The following is a 21190-nucleotide window of genomic DNA, read 5'->3' on the forward strand; positions in this document are numbered from 1 at the left end:
CCTCCTTACATAGCCTTTTTACTATACCTTTTCCCCATGCCTCAAATACAGCATTATTATAGCACTTATTTCAAGTCTTGCTTGGTTTTTAAATAAGTTGCATATACATTTTTCTTCACTGATTAGTATCAGGTACATGGAAAACAGTAATTTGGTCTTATTTATTTTTTATTGTTTATCCATAGGAGACCAACGCATCATCAGACCTTGCACAGGGTAGTAGATACTCAACAGATATTTACAAATTAATTGAAATACAAGAACTTGGAGATTTAGAGATATGAAAATACACCATCCTTTCCCTGGTACTTTTTGCTTTTGATTGTTACCAACAACTGGCAGCAGCTGCCAACCAATAATTTTATAATATATATATATATATATATATATATATATATATATATATGTATATATATATATACATACATACACATATCGTATTGCTGCTGAATTATACAGATGAGCTTTTGAGTTTCCCATTTGCCAGAAGAAGATATCTCTTAAGGATATAAGGATGAGACATATACATATATTTATCCTTTAAATGGAGTATGGAAAGTGATAATACAAGAGCAATTACCACACTAGAATACAAATCCCTTAGGATACTGATCATATCAGTTTCTTCACACTTGCAAAATTCCACACAACACAGAATTTGACACTTAAGATATGCTTGATAACTACTGACTATCTGTTAATATAATAACAATCAGTGATAACCCAATAGCATCACTACTCTCACAATAGTACCTAATAAAACATATAGTAAGGAAATTTCCAGATAGCCAAGATAATGGTTGCTGTCTAACCCCAAGGCTCTCTGCACATCTTCCAAAAATTATACAGATCAACAAAAAGAACAAATTCTATGTTTTTTACAAAAGTGGAAGACAGAGAACATTACAAACTTCAGATAAACTAAAAGTCAAAAAATAAATACAAATTTTCATCAAAACTATTTCTTGAGCCCCTGTCACAATCTTTTGTAGAGAGTTAGTGAGACTGGGAAAGATAATCCAAAAGAGAGAAGAGGGGATTGAGATAAAATATACTCCTACAGAGAATAAACAAAATATATAAAAAAAAAAAAAAAAAACATAATCAGAAAGACTCATCCTACATCAGAGCAATGACTTAAAAACATAGAGAGTGATGTCAACAGAAATGGTGAAGTAGGTGGCTCCAAGGGCCCATTCCTCCACAGAATGATTAAAAAATGAAGTATAACTGTTAAGAATCAACTTGGTAAGAATTCTAAAAAAAAAAAGTCAAAGGGGGCGCCTGGGTGGCTCAGTCGGTTGGGCAGCCGACTTCGGCTCAGGTCATGATCTCGCTGTCCGTGAGTTCGAGCCCTGCATCGGGCTCTGTGCTGACCGCGCAGAGCCTGGAGCCTGTTTCAGATTCTGTGTCTCCCTCTCTCTCTGACCCTCCCCCGTTCGTGCTCTGTCTCTCTCTGTCTCAAAAATAAATAAACGTTAAAAAAAATAAAAATAAAAATAAAAAAGTCAAAGGGTTTCAAAACCTAGTGAACCCTTAATCAACAAAAATACAACTTAAAAATGGTAAGAAAACTTTGCAGCATTTTTAGTTGCTCTTGCCCCACCCATCTTCACAGCTCAATGGTGGACTTGAGACACAGTCCACATTCACGGTGAGAGACCTTGGTCCTGGGTTCTGGAGAGAACAGACTAGATCTTATTCTCAAAGAATTGTTTTTGTCTATACTAACCTACCTGAATAGCTGACTAAGGTATTTGCTTTTGTTTTGCCTAACTCAGAATGTGCTCAGGGAAGAAAAGCAGCAATGCAGTGGGCTTCCCAGAAAACATGGTAAGGAAATGAGCAAGTGAGACCAATAGTAGACATGTAGAAAGCACTGGGGAAGAAACTGGGGAGGAAGTTCTAGAGAGAGGGTTCCTTTGGGAAATTAGGACATTCAAATCACATGTGGGGCACTTGGCTGGTTCAGTCAGTAGAGTGTGTGACTCTTAATCTCAGGGTCATGAGTTCAAGCCCCATGTTGGGGGTGGGGCCTAATTAAAATTTAAAACAAATAATAAAAGCACACGTGTGCATACTGGAAATTTTTTAAAGCTCTCTTCATGTGCAGGACAAAAATGCATGCTCAAAACAGATTTGAGAAGACCCTAAGCTTTCACCTCTAGCTATCCTTAAGGTTCAAGGTGAACACTAAGTTAAAGGCCGAGGCAGGATGGTAAAAGACCTAACCAAGCATTGAAGGAAATCCAAAGATCCAATCTGCAAAGACTGGGAGAGTTTTATAGTTTTCTTTTTTTTTTTTTCTTCCTTCCTTCCTTCCTTCCTTCTTTCTTTCTTTCTTTCCTTCCTTCTTTCTTTCCTTCCTTCTTTCCTTCCTTCCTTCCTTCTTTCTTTCCTTTTTTCCTTCCTTCCTTTCTTTCCTTCCTTCCTTTCCTTCCTTCCTTCCTTTCCTTCCTTCTTTCCTTCCTTCCTTCTTTCTTTCCTTCCTTCTTTCCTTCCTTCTTTCTTTCTTTCCTTCCTTCTTTCTTTCTTTCTTTCCTTCTTTCTTTCTTTCTTTCTTTCTTTCTTTCTTTCTTTCCTTCCTTTTTTCCTTCCTTCCTTCCTTTCTACCGTCCTTCTTTCCTTCCTTCCTTCTTTCCTTCTTTCTTTCTTTCTTTCTTTCTTTCTTTCCTTTTTTCCTTCCTTCCTTCCTTTCTACCGTCCTTCTTTCCTTCCTTACTTCTTTCTTTCTTTCTTTCCTTCCTTCTTTCTTTCCTTCCTTCCTTCCTTCTTTCTTTCCTTCCTTCCTTCTTTCTTTCCTTCCTTCCTTCCTTCTTTCCTTTCTTCCTTTCTTTCCTTCCTTTCTTTCCTTCCTTCCTTCCTTTCCTTCCTTCCTTCCTTTCCTTCCTTCTTTCCTTCCTTCCTTCTTTCCTTCCTTCTTTCTTTCCTTCCTTCTTTCTTTCCTTCCTTCTTTCTTTCCTTCTTTCTTTCTTTCTTTCTTTCTTTCTTTCTTTCCTTCCTTTTTTCCTTCCTTCCTTCCTTTCTACCGTCCTTCTTTCCTTCCTTCCTTCTTTCCTTCTTTCTTTCTTTCTTTCTCTCTTTCCTTTTTTCCTTCCTTCCTTCCTTTTTACCATCCTTCTTTCCTTCCTTCCTTCTTTCCTTCCTTCCTTCTTTCTTTCTTTTCTTTCTTCCTTTCTTTTCTTTCTTTCTTTCTCTCATCTTTTGGTCTTCAAGAAAATCCCTGTCAAATCTAGCTGAATATATGCTAAAAGAACAGAAAAACAGAATTCAGAGTCCACACATGACAAAAAATACAGACTTTACAAAAGTAGGTTACAAAAGTCACTAAGCAAGGAAGTATGTATAGCCCACACACAACAAGCAACATAAACCTTGTGGAAGGGAAGAATCTGATTTCTACAGGTACCACATGATTATATTCAAATATCAAGTCTTCAACCAAAAAAGTAGGAAATATGCAAACAAACAAAAAGCATAGCCAATTCACAGAAGAAACTAATAAAAACTATCTTTGAGGAAGCAGAATGGGGTGGAAAAATAAAATTGTCTTTGTTCACAAAGGATATGTTCATGTCTGTAGAAAATGAAAAGAATTAATAAAACATTCCTGAAATTAATAAGCAATTATTGCAAAGTTGCAAGATTCAAAGTTAATATGTAAAAGTTGATCACTTTCCAGCAATAAACAAGTAGAATTTGAAATTAAACATAATATGATTTACATTAGCATGTAGAAAAAGAAAAATTTAGGTATAAATCTAACAAAATACATATAAGATCTATAGGAGGAAAACTAAAAACCCTGATGAATGAAATCAAAGAACTAAATAAATGGAGAGATATTCCCTGTTCACAGATGGAACAACTCAGTATTGTCAAGATGTTAGTTCTTTTCAACTTGATCTACAGATTAACATAATCACAATTTTAAAAAAGCAAATTATCTTGTAGATATTGACAAAATTAGTCTAAAGTTTATATGGAAAGACAACATTCCCAGAATAGTCAACATAATCTTGAAGAAAAAGAACAAAATTGGAAGATAATCAAGATTCCAAAACTTACTATAAACCTAAAGTAATTGACTGTGGTATTGGTAAGGGAATAAATAAATACATCAATGAAACTTTTTTAAAAAGTCCAAAAATAGACCATATAAACAGAGTCAATTGATCTTTTACAAAGGACCAAAGACAATACAATGGAACAAAGATAGTCTTTTCAGCAAATAGTGCTGAACAACTGGACATTCTCTTGCAGAAAAAGAAAAAAAAGAAAAGAAAAAGAAAAAAAGAATCTAGACACAGATTTTACACACTTCACAAAAATTAACTCAAAATGGATCAAAGATTTAAATGTAAAATGCAAAATGATAAAACTCCTAGAAGAGAGCATAGGAGAAAACCTAACGACCTCGGTTATGGAGAGGAGTATTTATATGTAACACCAAAACTACAATTCCTGAAAGAAATGATTGATAAACTATGCTGTTAAAATTCACAACTTCTACTCTGTGAAAGATAATGTCAAAAGAAGAAGACAAGTAAGACTGGCAGAAAATTTTATAAAACACATTATCTGACAAAGAACTATTAACTAAAATATATAAAGAACTCTGAAAAGTCAACAATAAGAAAAGGAACAATCCAATTAAAAACACAGCTGAAAGACCTAAACAGACATTTTACCGAAGAAGATACAGAGGTGGCATGGAAGTATATGAAGAGATGCTCCACATTAGATGTCATTAGAAAATTGCAAATTAAAACAACAATGAAATACCATTACATGCTCACAATGGTCAAAATCTGAAACACTGACAACACTAAATGTGACAAGGATGTGGAGCAATGGGTATTCTCATTCACTGCTAGTGGGGATGGAAATGGTATAGCCATTTTGGAAGACAGTTTGGCAGTTTCTTACTTACACTCACCCTATGATGTAGCAATCATTTGTATTAACCCATATGGTTGGAAAACTACAGGTCCACACAAAACTTGCACACAGAGGTTTATGGCAGCTTTATTTATAATTGCCACAAGTTAGGAGCAACAAAGATGTTCCTCAGAAGGTGAGTGGATAAACAAACTGTGGTATATCCAGATAATGAAATATTATTCAGCACTAAAGAAATGAATAATCAAGTCTTCAAAAAACATGGAATAACCTTAAATGTAGATTACTAAGCAGAAGAGGACAATCTGAAAAGGTTTCAACTGTGTGATTTCAACTATATGACATTCTGGAAAAAAAAAAAACCCATGGAAACAGTAAAATGATCAGTAGTTGCCAAGAGTTAGGGGAAAATGAGGGATGAATAGAGCACAGAGGGTTTTTAGGGCAGTGAAATTACTGTGAATGATACCATAATGGTGGACACACGCTATTATATACTTGTCAAAGTCTACAGAATGTACAACATCAGGAGTGAACCTTATGTAAACTATGGACTGTGGGTGATAATAATGTGTCAACTTGGTTCGTGATCATAACAAATGCACTACTCTCATATGTGATACTTTGATAGTAGGAGCGCCTATGATATAGGATCAAAAGTAAGTGGGATCGCTGTGCTTTCTGCTCCATTCTGTTGTGAACCTAAAACTGTCCTAAAAATAAAGTCTGTTTTTTATAATGTGGTGGTGAGAGCGGAAGAAAAACATAGAAAAGTTTTATGTTCTGAAGAGTAGAAATAATGCAACTAAAAACCAGTGAAGCGAGCAGATATAAAATGGAAATATAATAAGACAATTAATTGTCATATAGGCAATAAGAAGCAGCCAAAATATATTATCAAAAGCTGACAAAAATACATTAAAAGGTTAAATTTAAAAAGCAGAGAAATAGGGCATAAAAATATATCACTATTAGGGTAACCACTAGAAAAATGGTATAACCTTCTTAAATATGAAAGTATGCTTTACAAAGGAGAGATTAAAAATATTGAAATCAGGAGTGACTGGGTAGCCCAGTCTGTTAAGTGTCCAATTTAGGCTCAGGTCATGATCTCATGGCTTGTGAGTTCAAGCCCTGTCTTGGGCTCTCAGCTCAGAGCCTGGAGACTGCCTCTGTTTCTGTGTCTCCCTCTCTCTCTGCCCCTCCCCCCAACCCCTGCTCTCGCGCGCTCTCTCTCTCTCTCTCTCTCTCTCTCTCCTCTCCCTCTCTCTCTGTCTCAAAAATAAATACATATTTAAAAAATTTAAAACAATATTGATATCAAAGTACAATTCAAGACAAATAGTGAATATAATAAAAGAACAATTAAAACGCTAAAAATAACAATGAAGTCAAAACAGTTGTGACTATACATCAAACAACACAGTGACCACAGTTAAGAAGTAAAATCTACAGAAGATGCTAAGAGACATACACTAATGTAAGATTTACTAATGGAAGATTTTAATATACTACTTTCAATATAAGAACAAGTTAAGGGCACAAAAAGTAAGCAAGACTAAAGAAAAGTTAACAACGTAATCAGTAACATAAATTGTGTGTATCTAAACTTTATACCTTCACAGGATAGAAAAATCCTTCTTAACACAGGAAATGTTTACAAAATTTTATTATACATGCTGCTATAAAGAAAGCATCAAAGAATTCCATAAACTAGAAATATTACAAACAATACTCTGTCTCTAAACAAAATAAAACTAGAAATTAATAACAAAAGTTTTACAGTGCTTTCTATAGAGAAATTAAAAACAACAACAATGTATCGAACGACTCTTGCATGAAAGGCAAAAAACAAACCAAAATGATAAAATGTTCATTATTATTACTTTTGTGCAATTCTATGTATCATAACTTCTGGGCTACACTGAAAACAGTAATCAGATGAAAATTCATAAACTGAAACTCATGTCAATTAAAATAGAAAAATGAACTAAATGAATGAAATTCTCCAATTAAAGTCAAAAAAACAACAATAAAATAAACCAAAGAAAACCACAGGATGGAAATAATAAAAGCAAAAATTAATGAGTGAAAGTAGTACTGTTCAATAGAATTTCCACGTATCTATCCATATGAAAAGTAATAAAAAGCAATAAAAAGGAGCAAACTACTGATATATGCAACAATATGGATGAATGTCAAAAACATTAGATTGCCTGAAAAAAGGCAGACACAAAATTAAAGGGAACTCCAGTCTACACATGTAGATAGCAGATCACTGTTTGCCTGGGTTTGAGGGTGAAGCAGGAGGACCCTACCACAGAGGACATGGGGAAATTTTTTGGAGTAATGGAACTATTCTCTAATTTGATGGTATGGTGGTTGCATGGGTATTTATATGTGTCAGAACACATTGAATTGCACTCTAAAAATGAATGCATTTATATATGTAAATTATACCTCAATTTGATTTAACAAAAGAATCCGTGTATCTATGCTGATACAAATATAACAGAGAGAGGTGAATCCAACTAAAAATGTAGCAACAATGGTGAAGTTACAAAATGGACATAGGCATCTATTATAATGAGTCAATTACGCAAGAATTATCATTGGATGATAAAACTAGTGGTTGAAAGTTTGATGGAAAGCAAACTATTTGCACAGTCCTAACGTATCTTCTAACAAAGTACTTAGTAATTACGCAGTGGGGGGAAGAAAAACACTGTCTAATGGAGAAACAAGGCAAACCCCATTTTAACCAAGTGATCAAAGTTAACATACTAATAATGGGACACACCAACATCTTATGCCTCCTGATATGGTGCACTGAGGACGTATCATACCTGTCCCATACCTATTTAAAACAGATGAAACTATCAAACATTAAAAAGTTAATAGATATCTGTTTTTAGAAATATGAATTGCCTAAAATCAAACAGTTGATATAAAGTAACTGAAGCATATTAAAGCACAAGTTTAATAAAGATGGAATTAATATGCTGTCTTCCTTGCCAGATACACGCCTTAAATAAACATGTATCCCTCAGTGCTCTAAAGATCCTTACATTCTTCACATCCTGAACATTTTCATGTGGAAACATCAGACAAACCCATTCAGCTCAATTCTACAAAATATCTAGTTGCTACTCTTAAGAAAAAATGTCATGAAAGACAAATATTGAAAATTGTTCCAGGTTAGGGAGAGATGATAACCAAACCTAACATGTGATATTGGACGAGATCCTAGATCAGACAAGAAGTATGCACATATATCCATAGACATATATTCAGCTATGTGTTACATTTAAGGCAACTGGTACAATTTTTATGAAGTCTATAGATTAGATAATATTATACAAAAATAACATTCTTGAGTTTGGTTATTATTCTTGCCATTAGGTAATATATATTGAAGTATTTTAGGGTAATGGAGTAGCGTATCTGTAACATACTATCAAAGGGCTCGGGAAAAATAATTGTGTGTGTATGTATGTTTGTGTATCTGTGTATTCAGAAAATGATGAAGCAAATGTGGTAAATGGTACCAATCAAGGGGTCTGGGTAATAAGTAAATGAGAATTCTTTGAATTCTTGCAATTGTTCTGTAAGCTTAAAATTACTTCAAAATGAAAAGTTACAAAAAATTTTAAAAAACATACTAAATATGTAGTAATAAATGGTACAATATCAGGTTGGACAATAATGGATATGCAGTAGGTTGTAAGAACAACCCATTCTGACAAACCCACTTCCTTGATGGGAATAAGAAAAAAATATACAGAATTGACCCTTTTCTACTGCCTACTGTTGTTCATGACTCACTGAAACACAATGTTCTGAGCATTTCAAGGCAGTACCTTACCTCTTCTCTCTCCCTTATTCATCTCTTCTGAAGCCATGTTTCAGTATTATCTCATGAGATTCTCTTGAGGTTTGAGTTACCATAATGAGTGGAAATAGTACTTCCTTCTACCTCGGTATAAAAGAACCCTCATCGATATGGTAAAATGCAGCATCATGAAATCTCTAATCAGAGAACTCTTTACATAAGACAGTTGATTCCTAGATAGCATCTCAATTTGAGGTACAAGTGAACAATTTATATTGTTATTTCGGTAGTATATGTTGGATTCCTGATATAAACCTATTTAAATCATACTAAAATATCAAACATTAAAATATATAACAGGTACATGTTTTTAGAAACATTAACTGCCTTAAACTAAGCCAATTGTCATAAAACTGACAATATGCTATAGCATATTAAAGTACCAGTTTAATAAAGAGAATTAATACATGTCTTTCTGATCAGTTACATGTGATAATAGTCTAAGGATCTTTAAACTGTGTTTAAAATTACCATCATCTGTCTCAAAAATGTCATTGCTGACCTGATTTTCATGAATGTCTCTAAGATTATTTGGATGATGAATTCTGGGAGAGGGGAAGATTTCTTCTTCAATAACTTCTTACTTTGTAGACAATTAAATACCTGTTGTAAGCAAGAGCATTTCCATTAATAATTTCAGCTAACTGTTGTCGAAATTCTTCAGTGGATCTTTCTTTCTATTTGTAGCTTCTCTTTAGATTTTGTGGCTATCCCAGTCTGAATTTCCAAAATCATTAACACTCATTCCCTGCAATAACTGTTAATTTCTAAACAAAGCCAAAAAAAATGTTTTGTTGGAAGACAGGGATTCAGCTAACCTAGCCTTGTATCCATGAAAAATTATGTTTTCCATAGGATTACTTAGCTCATCATGTTATCACCATTGATTTAATTGATCAAAACCATTTAACTTCATTAGGCATAGGTTCTGTGCCCACATTGGTCACTTTCACGGGCAGTTGTAAATGCAAGTATGAATATTGTCATAGAGGCTTTCAGAACCAGTATTGCAGCAATCACCCTCTCTGACCTACTGATAATTATCAATGGTAAGATAAGAAAGTCAGCTTCAGTGGCGCCTAGGTGGCTCAGTCGGTTAAACATCCAACTCTAGCTCAGGTCATGATCTCACAGTTCATGGGTTCAAGCCCTGTGTTGGGCTCTGTGCTGACAGCTCAGAGCCTGGAGCCTACTTCAGATTCTGTGTCTCCCTCTCTTTCTGCCCCTTACCCGCTCACTCTCTGTCTCTCTCTCAAAAATAAATAAACACTTTTAGAAAAAGAAAGTTAACTTCAAAAATAACTATACATTAAGAAAAAATATTGCAATAGATAACCAGCCCACAGTATTATTAGCATTTATTGGTTCTCTTGCTACATACAGTCTTCAGAGCAGCTGGATGCTAACAGAACTTTCAAAAAAAATGAGAAGCGCTGCACATCATACATTTCAAACAGATCCTGCATCTTCACAAAATGGCCATTTTGTCAATAATTTTCCAGCAATATGGAGCTGGAGTTTGCATCAAAACAGTGTAGGAGAGAAAGTAAGTAGGTGAAGGTATAGATGAAAGGCTGGCTCTTGGGGCGCCTGGGTGGCTCAGTCGGTTGAGCGCCGACTTCCGCTCAGGTCACGATCTCGCGGTCCGTGAGTTCGAGCCCTGCATCGGGCCCCTGTGCTGACAGCTCAGAGCCCGGAGCCTGTTTCAGATTCTGTGTGTCCCTCTCTCTGACCCTCCCCCATTCATGCTCTGTCTCTCTCTGTCTCAAAAATGAATAAAAACGTTAAAAAAAAAAAAACTTAAAAAAAAAAACTTTAAAAAAAAAAAAAAGGCTGGCTCTAAGTTATTGTTGGAATACTCTATGATAATCCACGGGAGTGCTTTATAATGTCTTTCCTATTTTATCAACCTTTATTTATATTTGAAATAAAAGTATTATATTTTAAATGAGGTGAACTTCATGATGCTGATATGAAACTATCTACAAGATATATCAATGTAAAAAAAGGAAGGTAAGGAAGATAAAGATAGTATGCTAACATTTTGACTTAAAAAGAACTTTAAAAAGAAAGTTTCTGGTGGCAGGGGATATACATATATGTTTATATACATAAAAAAATGATTCTGAAAGAATAAAACTTAAAAATAGAAAATTCATCCTATATAGCCCCGTATAGGTTTTAATTCTCACTTTATTTTTAATTTTTTTTAACGTTTTATTTATTTTTGAGACAGGGAGAGACAGAGCATCAACAGGGGAGGGTCAGAGAGAGGGAGACACAGAATCTGAAACAGGCTCCAGGCTCTGAGCTGTCAGCAGACACGGGGCTCGAACTCACGGACCACGAGATCATGACCTGAGCCAAAGTCAGCCGCTTAACCGACTGAGCCACCCAGACGCCCCTTTAATTCTCACTTTAAAAATATTTGTGGGGTTCCTGGGTGGCTCAATCAGTTAAGTGTCCAACTTTGGCTCAAGTCATGGTCTCACAGTTTGGGAGTTCAAGCCCTGCATTGGGCTTTCTGCTGTCAGTACAGAGCCCACTTCAGATCCTCTGTCCCCCTCTCTCTCTCTGCCCCTCCCCTACTCTCTCTCTCTCTCTCTCTCCCCCCCCTCAAAAATAAATAAACATTTTTTAAATAAAATAAAATAAAAATATTTGTATCAGTATTTAAGACTCACAATACTGATCATGACTGAGATCTCTCTGTAGTCTACCAGGACTTGCCTCAACACATTTTTACTGTCAGGAATCATGCTGTAGAGGCAGAAAAATCTCCCCTCTTCCCTTCCAGGTTCTTTGGCCAGCCTAATAATTAAACTGACATAAGACTAACAGGAGAAGAACAAATTTAATTTTGTATGTATAGGAGCCCTGTTAAAATGTGACATTCATGGGGCACCTGGGTGGCTCAGTCAGATGAACCTCCGAATCTTTATTTCAGCTCAGGTCATGATCTCATGGTTTATGGGTTTGAGCCTGCATTGGGCTCTGCTGACAGTGTGGAACCTGCTCAGGATTCTCGCTCTCCCTCTCTCTCTGCCCTCTCCCACTCATGCTCTCTCTCTTTCTCTCTCTCTCTCAAAAATAAACATTTAAAAAAATATATGAGATTCAAGGAAATGACCAGAGCAAGAAGTTTTTATACCTTTTAGACAAAGAAGCAATAAATTCATGAAGACTTGACAAGAAAAAGGGGTTTGAGTTTGAAGTAGTACACTGGTAAAGAAGTAACAAGTTTTGTTTATATAGACTTCTCTCCCCTAAATTCTCCATCTCTGGTTACAATGATGCTTTCTGCCCTCCTGGTACAAGGAGGGTATATTTCATAGGGAAGATTTATCTCCTGCTTTCAAGGGGACAAAGGTGGATCAGAATGTCCATCTTGCACCAGCTAGCTCTCAAGTAATGTTAATTCAAAATAATCGATATGCAAAGTGGCATATTTGGGGGGAGGCATATTCTGCTCCCCTTCAATGTCGATAGATAACAGTCCCATGATTTGCTACTAAGGCCAAGATAAAGCTAAGCATGTAACTTACAGTAGAAACTTCCAGGAAATGGAGACTATGAACAAAGTCTTAAGCACTCACAAGGACAACAAAGAAGCAATTCTAGAGGGTTTACATTTGAGAGTGATTAAAAACATGAAATCAGACTGCCATTTCAAAATCTAACTCAATCATTTAGTTGTCATGTGGCACTTGGCTAGTTCCCTGACCTCACTGAGGTTCAGTTTCTTTATCTGCATAATGGGATTATCAGTGCCTCATAGGGTTATTGTTTATTACAGGAATTAAACGCATATGATTCGTTTTTGCTTTTTTTAGGTTTTCTTTTTTTTTTTTTTTTTTTTGAACCACAAAAGCAATACAACAGAGTAAGAAGGGGGAATAACAATAATATTGAAGAAATAATATATTTGTTGAGAGTTTAGGTTCTAGAGTTATAGATACCTGGCTTTAAAATCTGGCTCTGATATTTCCTATAGATGTGATCCTTGGCACATTACTTAATCTGAGTCTTCTAAACTGTATAATACACATACATAAAACACAATTAGTGGGAAATAAGGACATAGTAAATATTCAGTAGAAAGCTATCCCCAAAAATACATTTATTTTACTCTTAGAAAGTTGGCATGCCAGGAGTGCCTGGGCAGCTCAGTCGGTTAAGTGTCCTACTTCGGCTCAGGTCATGATCTCGTGGTTTGTGGGTTTGAGCCCCACATCGGGCTCTGTGCTGACAGCTTGGAGCCTGGAGCCTGCCTCGGATTCTGTGTCTCCCTCTCTCTCTGCCCCTTCCCCCACTAGCGCTTTCTCTCTCTTCTCTCTCAAAAATAAACATAAAAAATTTTTAATAAAAAAATTTAAAAAGAAAGTTGGTATGCCAAACAAGTAACTGATCATAGTATGAAATCAATATGCTATTAAAAAAATAAATACTGAAGAATTGATTATAAAGCATTTCGCCAAATGATTGATTTGCAATGATGGTACACAGGTCCACAGTCCTTTAACGAAACTTCTCGGGCCACATGTCAGATTGGAAATTATTCTGATCTTAGGAAGATAATGTACTGGAAAGTCTGCATATTTCATACCTCCAGTGAGGTCTGAGGCAGCACCCCGTAATTAAACATATTAATATTCTGTAGTGAAATGTATGAATATTCAAATTGAGTATAGCTTTAAAAAGATTATAAATCACCTCAGCTCAGTTGAGGTCAGAGTTTGCAGCCAAATGTCTTGAAAGAAAGCTTCCAGTTTTCTGAGATTTAGAATTTCAGAATTGTAAATAGGGAACCATGGATCTGTATTTGCATACCTACTAACAGAGTTGGGCACACAGAGAATCCTTGATGCGCGTGTTAACTGGATGATTGCCTGATAGGAGAACATTTTCATCAAAAATTCTTGTCTCTTCAAAGAGTCAAATTTGCACATCACCCGCATTAAGTTCAGTGAGTCAACTATGAACTCATGAGCTTTTCTAGACAAAAAAGATCTGGTAAGATGATGAAATGGGGATACTGGTTACTCAGCAGGTTGCCTCATTAGGAGTTCTATAATAGTTTCTATGTCTGGATTGGATTCTTCTTAGGATGTTCAGTAGTTTTGCTTCGGTTCTTCCCAGATTCTCAAAATACAAAGGGACAGAGAAGTAAAGAAGCTTTCATTAAAAAGAAAGAGGAAGGGAGAGAGGAGGAGGAGATAAAACAGAAAAGGTGTCCTCTACCCTGATTTACTAGGCCATTTGCAATTCAGAATTTACTCCCATAATAATGAGTATTTTATAAAAGCTTTGTCTTAACTGTTATCTACAACTCTTTTTAAGGCTATTAATATAATCATCAGACTGTTTACACTTTATCTTTTGCAAGAAATACATAGTCAAATAATTTTTTAGAGGTGTCTGGTATGAAGAGTCATCAGAAAATGTTTGTTTTAAACAAAAGATCAATAAATAAACATACTTTTATTTGTTGCTCTGTTTTTCTGAATTTTTCCTAATTACTTAATTCTCCATATATTTAATTAATAGGAAAAATGAGTAGAATGCTTTGATTGTCTGGATCATAATTATGCTGACATTATTAATAATTACAACAATAATTCACTAGAACTTAATTTTGCATATATTAAAATCAATAAGAAAAACCACATACTGATCCTGCAAAAATATTATTTATAATCAATTGTAATTTCTTTGTCAGCAGATTTACTTTTTATATTTAGCATACACACATCAAAAGCTATGGACACTTGAATCCCAGAAGCCCAAAATTAAAATGATATAGTACAATAGGCATTTTATTATTTTTTTAAGTTTTTATTTATTTTGCGAGAGAGATTGGGAGAGGGGCAGAGAAGGAGAGAGAAAGAATCCCAAGCAGGCTCTGCACTGCCAGCACAGAGTCCAATGCAGGGCTCGAACTCAGGAACCAGGAGCTCATGACCTGAGCCGAAATCAAATTGGACACTTAACCAACTGAGCCATCCAGGTGCCCCAATAGGCATTTTAAAAAGTAAGAATTGTTTCTATTCATAAATGGAAAATATCTCATCACTATCTAAAATCCCATATTCTAATTTGGCCAAAATCACTTTAAGAAAGATAATTAATAAAGAAAGATAAATCTTGGAGAAAATGTTAAGAGTTTTCCAGTTTCAAATGCCACATAGTACTCCTGTCATCCATCTATATGGGATTTTTACTATCACTTTCCAGGGTAATTCAGAGCCAAGGCAGACCAGTAAATTTTCACTTTGATTATTCTCTGTCTAATCAATATCTCAAAGCTCCATCAAATGGATTCAAGTGCTTTAAAAACAACAACAATAAAGCTGCTTTGTTTTCAAAACCTTATGCTTTCCCCACTACATCTGAGGAGAATGATTTCTAGGAACCCTGTTCCAATCCTTTAAACAGGTTACTCCAGAGCAAAGTTTCAAACACAATAAGAGAACATCATGCTGGTACCACTACTCTAACTGACCAGGCCTGGAAACGCTTCTTTATCGTACTGAAGGCTGAGAAACAAAGCTTATCTTTTCCCAAACCAAAATAAATCATTCAATGTCCAGTTTGACATTAACTACAAAAGATTTTACAACAGAAGTCAAGGGCCTCTTTGGGTTTGCTGAAGGAAAGGAAGCAACATTTAGTTCTTGTGAGTGCCAATTGCAAATGATTAATGAATCGGCAGAAACCAACAGGAAAGGGAGTAAATCAACACAAAATCAAGTAGTCCAGATGTCAAAAGGCCAAGCAAATAGGCCATTTGTTGTGACGTTTATGGAGGATCTTCCCCGGGAAGGTTACAAAGTACTGTGACTGCAAATACAAGAGGTATGAAAACTCTTCCCCTCACCTACAGAGAGGATCTGTGTTCCCGCTGGACGCAGGTAAAAGCAGCATCCTTAGGTGATTCCTGATCTTGTTAGAGGAAGTGAGGAAGTGTCTGGAGAAGGTCTCTCTCTACTCTAGTTGATTAAAGCAGACGAACAGATTTTAGACTGCACAAAGAATATATTCAGGGAAAGTTGAAGGGCGAGGGACCAGGAGGAATTCTAGAAGCTAAAACAGAATGAACTGAAATAAACCATCTTAAAGTGAAGGGGAGAACGTGAGAAGAACATCTGCATCTCTGTTTATCAAAGATTCAAAGTTTTACAGAAATGTTAATGAAAGTTAATGAAATGTTAATGAAAGTCTTTGGATCATATCCTCTATTGAACATAAAGAGGGACTCCTTAGGCCCCAATAGGCAAAAATCTTTATTTTACACATGTAGGTGAAACCCTTTTGACGAAAAGAACGAAGACTGTATTCATACCAGTCACTATGAACCACCATTGTCAGTTCTGCTAACCATCATTACCAGTAAACAGTGTTGTTTTACAGAGACAGAGCAAAAAGACTGCAAACACTTACCCTAGCATGCAACCTATATGTTCTTCAATCTCAGGAGAGTGAGAAATGCCTCCAAAAGAAACTTGGATTGGCACCTTAATGCAAGAGTGTTTAATGTAGGGTCCACAAACACTATTCAGGAAGGTCAAAAATCCAGCCCCACTCCCTGCCATTACACATAGTATACTTTGTTAATCTGTGTGCATTGTTCTGAGAATCTTATAGTTTCTTTCAAATTCTCAAATGATCCATAAAGGGTTAATAACCACCAATGTAATACCCTCCCCATGAGGCCAGCAGGAGGTAGAACATACTACAAGGAAGAAAAAGCAGTGACCATCCATTTAACTAACCCAAGAAAAGGGTTTATTTAATGGAACTCGTGTGTGTGTGTGTGTGTGTGTGTGTGTGTGTGTGCGTTGAAGGAAGGAAAAATTGAGGCAGAGTCAAAAACATCCTTGTATTATATTGTTAGTATTAATAATCATACAATTCTTGTCAGTTTTATATCAGAGTAAAGAATTTTAGCAAGTGAAAGGAAGAATGTCAAAGAGAATGGGGAGAACATGTTAGGTAGGGTATTGATGACTGATCAAATGTCTTTAAGTAGAAATTTGAAGGAAAGAGAGAAAACTGCTTTCAAGTCTATTAGCAGATACAGGCGAGGCATCAGAAGAGAAATTGAAAGACCAAACTGTGGTGACACAGACTTGAGCAAATGTCCTTCAAATGTCAGTGCTTTACATAAATTAAACAATTGCTAAGGAGTACATAATTTGTTCCTTTTTCATTTATGTGATGTCCCATAAGCTAAATTTCCCAAAATCAAAATTTTTCTCATGCAATGTTCATGTGAGATTTTTCTGCATGGTAAGTGGATGACAACCTTGCATTGAAAAACTTCCTGGGATTTAAAACAGTTTACAAAAAATAGTATAATATTCATATGAGAGAGAAAGAAGAATTATTAAAACTCTATCTTGTTTTTTATCTATTAAAAAATGAAAAACGAATTTCAACATGGAAAGAGTAGGAATAAACATTAATGGGAGATAACTAAAATCAAATATGATATGGATGAGAAGATAATTAATTTCCTTTTGGAAAAATAAAATCCAGGAGACAAATAGACCTTTTAGACGAGGTTAGTTAATCATTTTTGAATCTTAAACTTATAAAAACATTCAAAAGAGGTATTACAATCCTGAATTCTATCAAAAATCTTGACTTCCAGAAAAAAGATATTATTGAATTCTGTGCATACCCACTGTTTACACTGGCCTTATTTCCTGGCCAAAGTTTGGAAGAAGTTATTACACAAGTGAGTTATGAGTATACAGAAAAGAAAGTGGGGTTACTCACTAATAACCACTGTGTGTTCCCTGGGCAGTGACCCTGATGTAGACAGTCTCCTTGTGAACCTAAATTTCTGGGGCTGTTCTCCATCATGGGGCCTGTTCTATGGCCCACAGACAGACATTTCTCTCACTTCTGGGCTGGCCCACTTGCATATTGGTACCGAACAATTGTCTACCCACTTGGTTATTCTAATACCTGGAACACAGATTAGGGTCACTTGGTAACGTTGGTCAAGTCGTGCGAGGTGCAACACTCATACCATGGTTGCCCTCTCTTTTGACAAATTTCTGGCAGAAGAGAGTAAAATGTCATGGGGTAGGGGATTCTCTTTCATTTCACACAAAGTCATCAAGAGGGCTTGATGTGGACTTCCCTACTACTGCAAACCTTATTCCCCAGAGATTTTATTGTAAAGTGTGTTAAAGTTGTATTGGCTATAATTAACCAGAAATGAATTCAAACTGGCTTTAGCAATATTAAAAAAGAATACATAACTAATAATGTCAAGAAATCTCAGGAGGAATGCAGAATACGACAAAACAATCTAACTCTACTACAAATACATGAAATCATCTCACTGAAGTGACTGGGGGAAAGGTGCTGACCCAAATAAGTTTGGAAATGAGCACTCTGTAAGACTAAAGCCAAAATAAATTGCACATAAGCACTGTACTCTAGTTTATAAAATTATTTCCAATTAGGGATACAGGTTAACAATTCTGATATTAAAATGCATGTGTAATGCAATTGAACAATTAAGTAAATGGATGGCAGATGGGAGAGCCAGATTTTTCACTATTGGAATAGGACATTATTGGTAATCAAAGGAAAGAAGATAGAATGATCCATGTGGTCATGGATTTAGAGGTGGACACATCAGTATAAATTCATGTTCTGCTTAATATAGATACAGATGGTTTCATACAGAAATATTTATAGAAATGTACATATACACAGGCAAGTTTTATACACATATATTTCCTTGCTCTAACAGCTGAGAGGGCCTGGAAGCAATGATATCCCATCAATAACATGTTCACCTAGTACCCAGATCTTGGTTTCCAATACTATTCCCCAATAAAAAGAAACTAGTGTTCCTTAGAGAAATGGTGGATTCTAGGACTGGGGAGGAAAATGTGCAACATGAACCTAAAATATTTTGTAGTACCAGAAAGCACAGAAATGGTAGGATATAAGAAACAAAAATATTATGAGGATAGGGTTTTGTCAAAAGGACACAGAAGCCAAATGAAAGAGTTCCTATTGGCCATATCTGGAGCCAAAATAAGTAAGTTATATTGTGTTACAAACTAAGTATAAAATAAATACCCATGGGGCCACATTATATGAATAATTGATAAATAGATAAATGAAAGAGAACAGAAAAATATCCCATGCAGAATTCCAAATCATTTCTGTACACACTCAGTCCTTTTTTAAAAAAAAATTTTAACATTTATTCACTTTTGAGAGTGAAAGAGACAGAGCATGAGTGGGGGAGGGGCAGAGAGAAAGAGACACAGAATCCAAAGCAGACTCCAGGCTCTGAGCTGTCAGTACAGAGCCTGATGTGGGGCTCGAACTTACAGACTGCGAGATCATGACCTGAGCTGAAGTTGGACACCCAACCGACTGAGCCACCCAGGTGCCCCTGTCCATACTCAGTCCTAAAAGAGGTAGAATGTCTTATTCCATCAAATGTGGGCTATGCATAGTGACTTCTTGCTACAGACTATAATATATAGGGGCACCTGGGTGGCTCAGTCGGTTAAGCATCCAACTCTCGGTTTCAGCTCAGGTCATGGTCTCACAGTTCATGAGTTCAAACCCCACATCAGGCTCCATACTGATGGTGCAGAAGTTGCTTGGGATTCTCTCTCTCCCTCTCTCTCTGTCTCTCACCTGTTTGCTCTCTCTGTCTCTCTCTCAAAAATAAATAAATGTTAAAAAATTTTTAAAAAACTGTACTATATAAAGGAAGGGGGAAGGAGTAACCTTATAGTTGAAAAAGCTGACAAACATCAGAGTCAGATGATTGAGGTCAATATTAGTAATCGGTACCCTTGATACAATGTAATAGAATGGCACTTTATTGATAGTATATACCTTTCATATGAGGTGATAAAATGGCACTTTGCCTCTCTAGTCTTGCTTTAAAAAAATGCATAAATTCAGCTTAATAATGATGAAAACATCAGAACATCAGAATTTTAAGGCATTCTAAGAAATACTTGATTAGTACTCCCCAAAACAGTGAAGGTAATCAAAAACAAAGAGAGTCTGATAAAAAGCCAGGAGGACCCTAAGAAGACAGGACAATTAAATGTAATGTAATATCCTAGAGGATATTCTGGAACAGAAAAAGCACCTTAGGCGAAAACTAAGGAAATCTGAATAAACTATTGACTTTATCTATGTGGCTTCATTATTTGTAATAAATATGTCACTATTAATCATTGGGAAAAATGGGTACGAGGTATGCAATAACTCTCTGTACTTTGTAATTTTCTGTGAATGCAAAACTATTCCAAACAAACTGTTTTACTTAAAAATTAAACACATTATTGTAAGGAAACAGGAATCTATTACTAAAAGCAAGGGAGACATTTGAGTAATCAGACCTAAATGACAGTATGAAGAAGCAGAGCTCGATGGACATCAGTACAGGAGCTTCTGACTTCATCTGGCTTACTGCCAGTAACATAATTCAGCCACCAGCCTCGGCCTTTCTCTTGTCAGAATTCCCAGTTCCCACAAGAGGAAATTTGACCGGTTTGCATAGATCAGATAGCCAACCTGGCCTTAAGTGGTGATAACTCAGAGAGTAGTAGTTTAATGACATGCCTTCATGTGGCATACTTTAAACAGATCACAGAACTAAGGAATGTATGCTTCAGTTATCCAAGAGTCCATTCTTTAAGGAGGCTTGAAAGGAGGCTCAACAAACAGAACCGGGCTGAGCGATACCAACACCCAGATGGAAGGATAAAAGAAAGCAATAAACATTTTAATTCTGCTTTACCATTTTTAGTGGGTATATCGCTTAAGGTTCAGGTTAAGTGCTATAATAATAAAAGTAAAAACAAATCCACCAACTCAGCAAAATGGAGGTTTATTTTTTTCACACGTAACAATTCAAATGTGAGTACTCCAAATCTGGTGGGGGGCCCTGCAACTCTCAACACTTGGCTTTCAACCCTAGACCCAAGTCAGTTTATTTTTATGCCACTATTTCCTAGCTGGTGAGGAAGGGTAAAAGATAATAGAGGGCAAGAAGGTAGAAGTCAGAAACAGCTAGGAGGAGAAGAAGGAGAAGGAGGAGGAGGAAGAAGTGAAGGAGAAGGAGGAGGAGAAGAGAAGAAGGGGAAGAGGAAGAAAAGAAATTGAACATATCATTTCCATTAATTCCCTACCTCACCTCTACTCCCTGCCAAATCATTCATTCTACCTGTTATAAGCCCATGCCTAACTGCCAAAGAAGGCTAGGCAGTATAGTCTTTAGCCATGTGGCCATGTACCAGCTAAAACTTAACAGAATTCGATTACAGAAAGAAAGAAAAAGAGAATTAATACTGGGGATCATTAGTTATCTTTACCACAGCCAATAATAAACTTTTA

The sequence above is a fragment of the Panthera onca genome, chromosome C1 (genome assembly GCF_046562875.1).
Source record: "Panthera onca isolate mPanOnc1 chromosome C1, mPanOnc1 haplotype 2, whole genome shotgun sequence".
In the NCBI taxonomy this organism is placed as follows: domain Eukaryota; kingdom Metazoa; phylum Chordata; class Mammalia; order Carnivora; family Felidae; genus Panthera; species Panthera onca.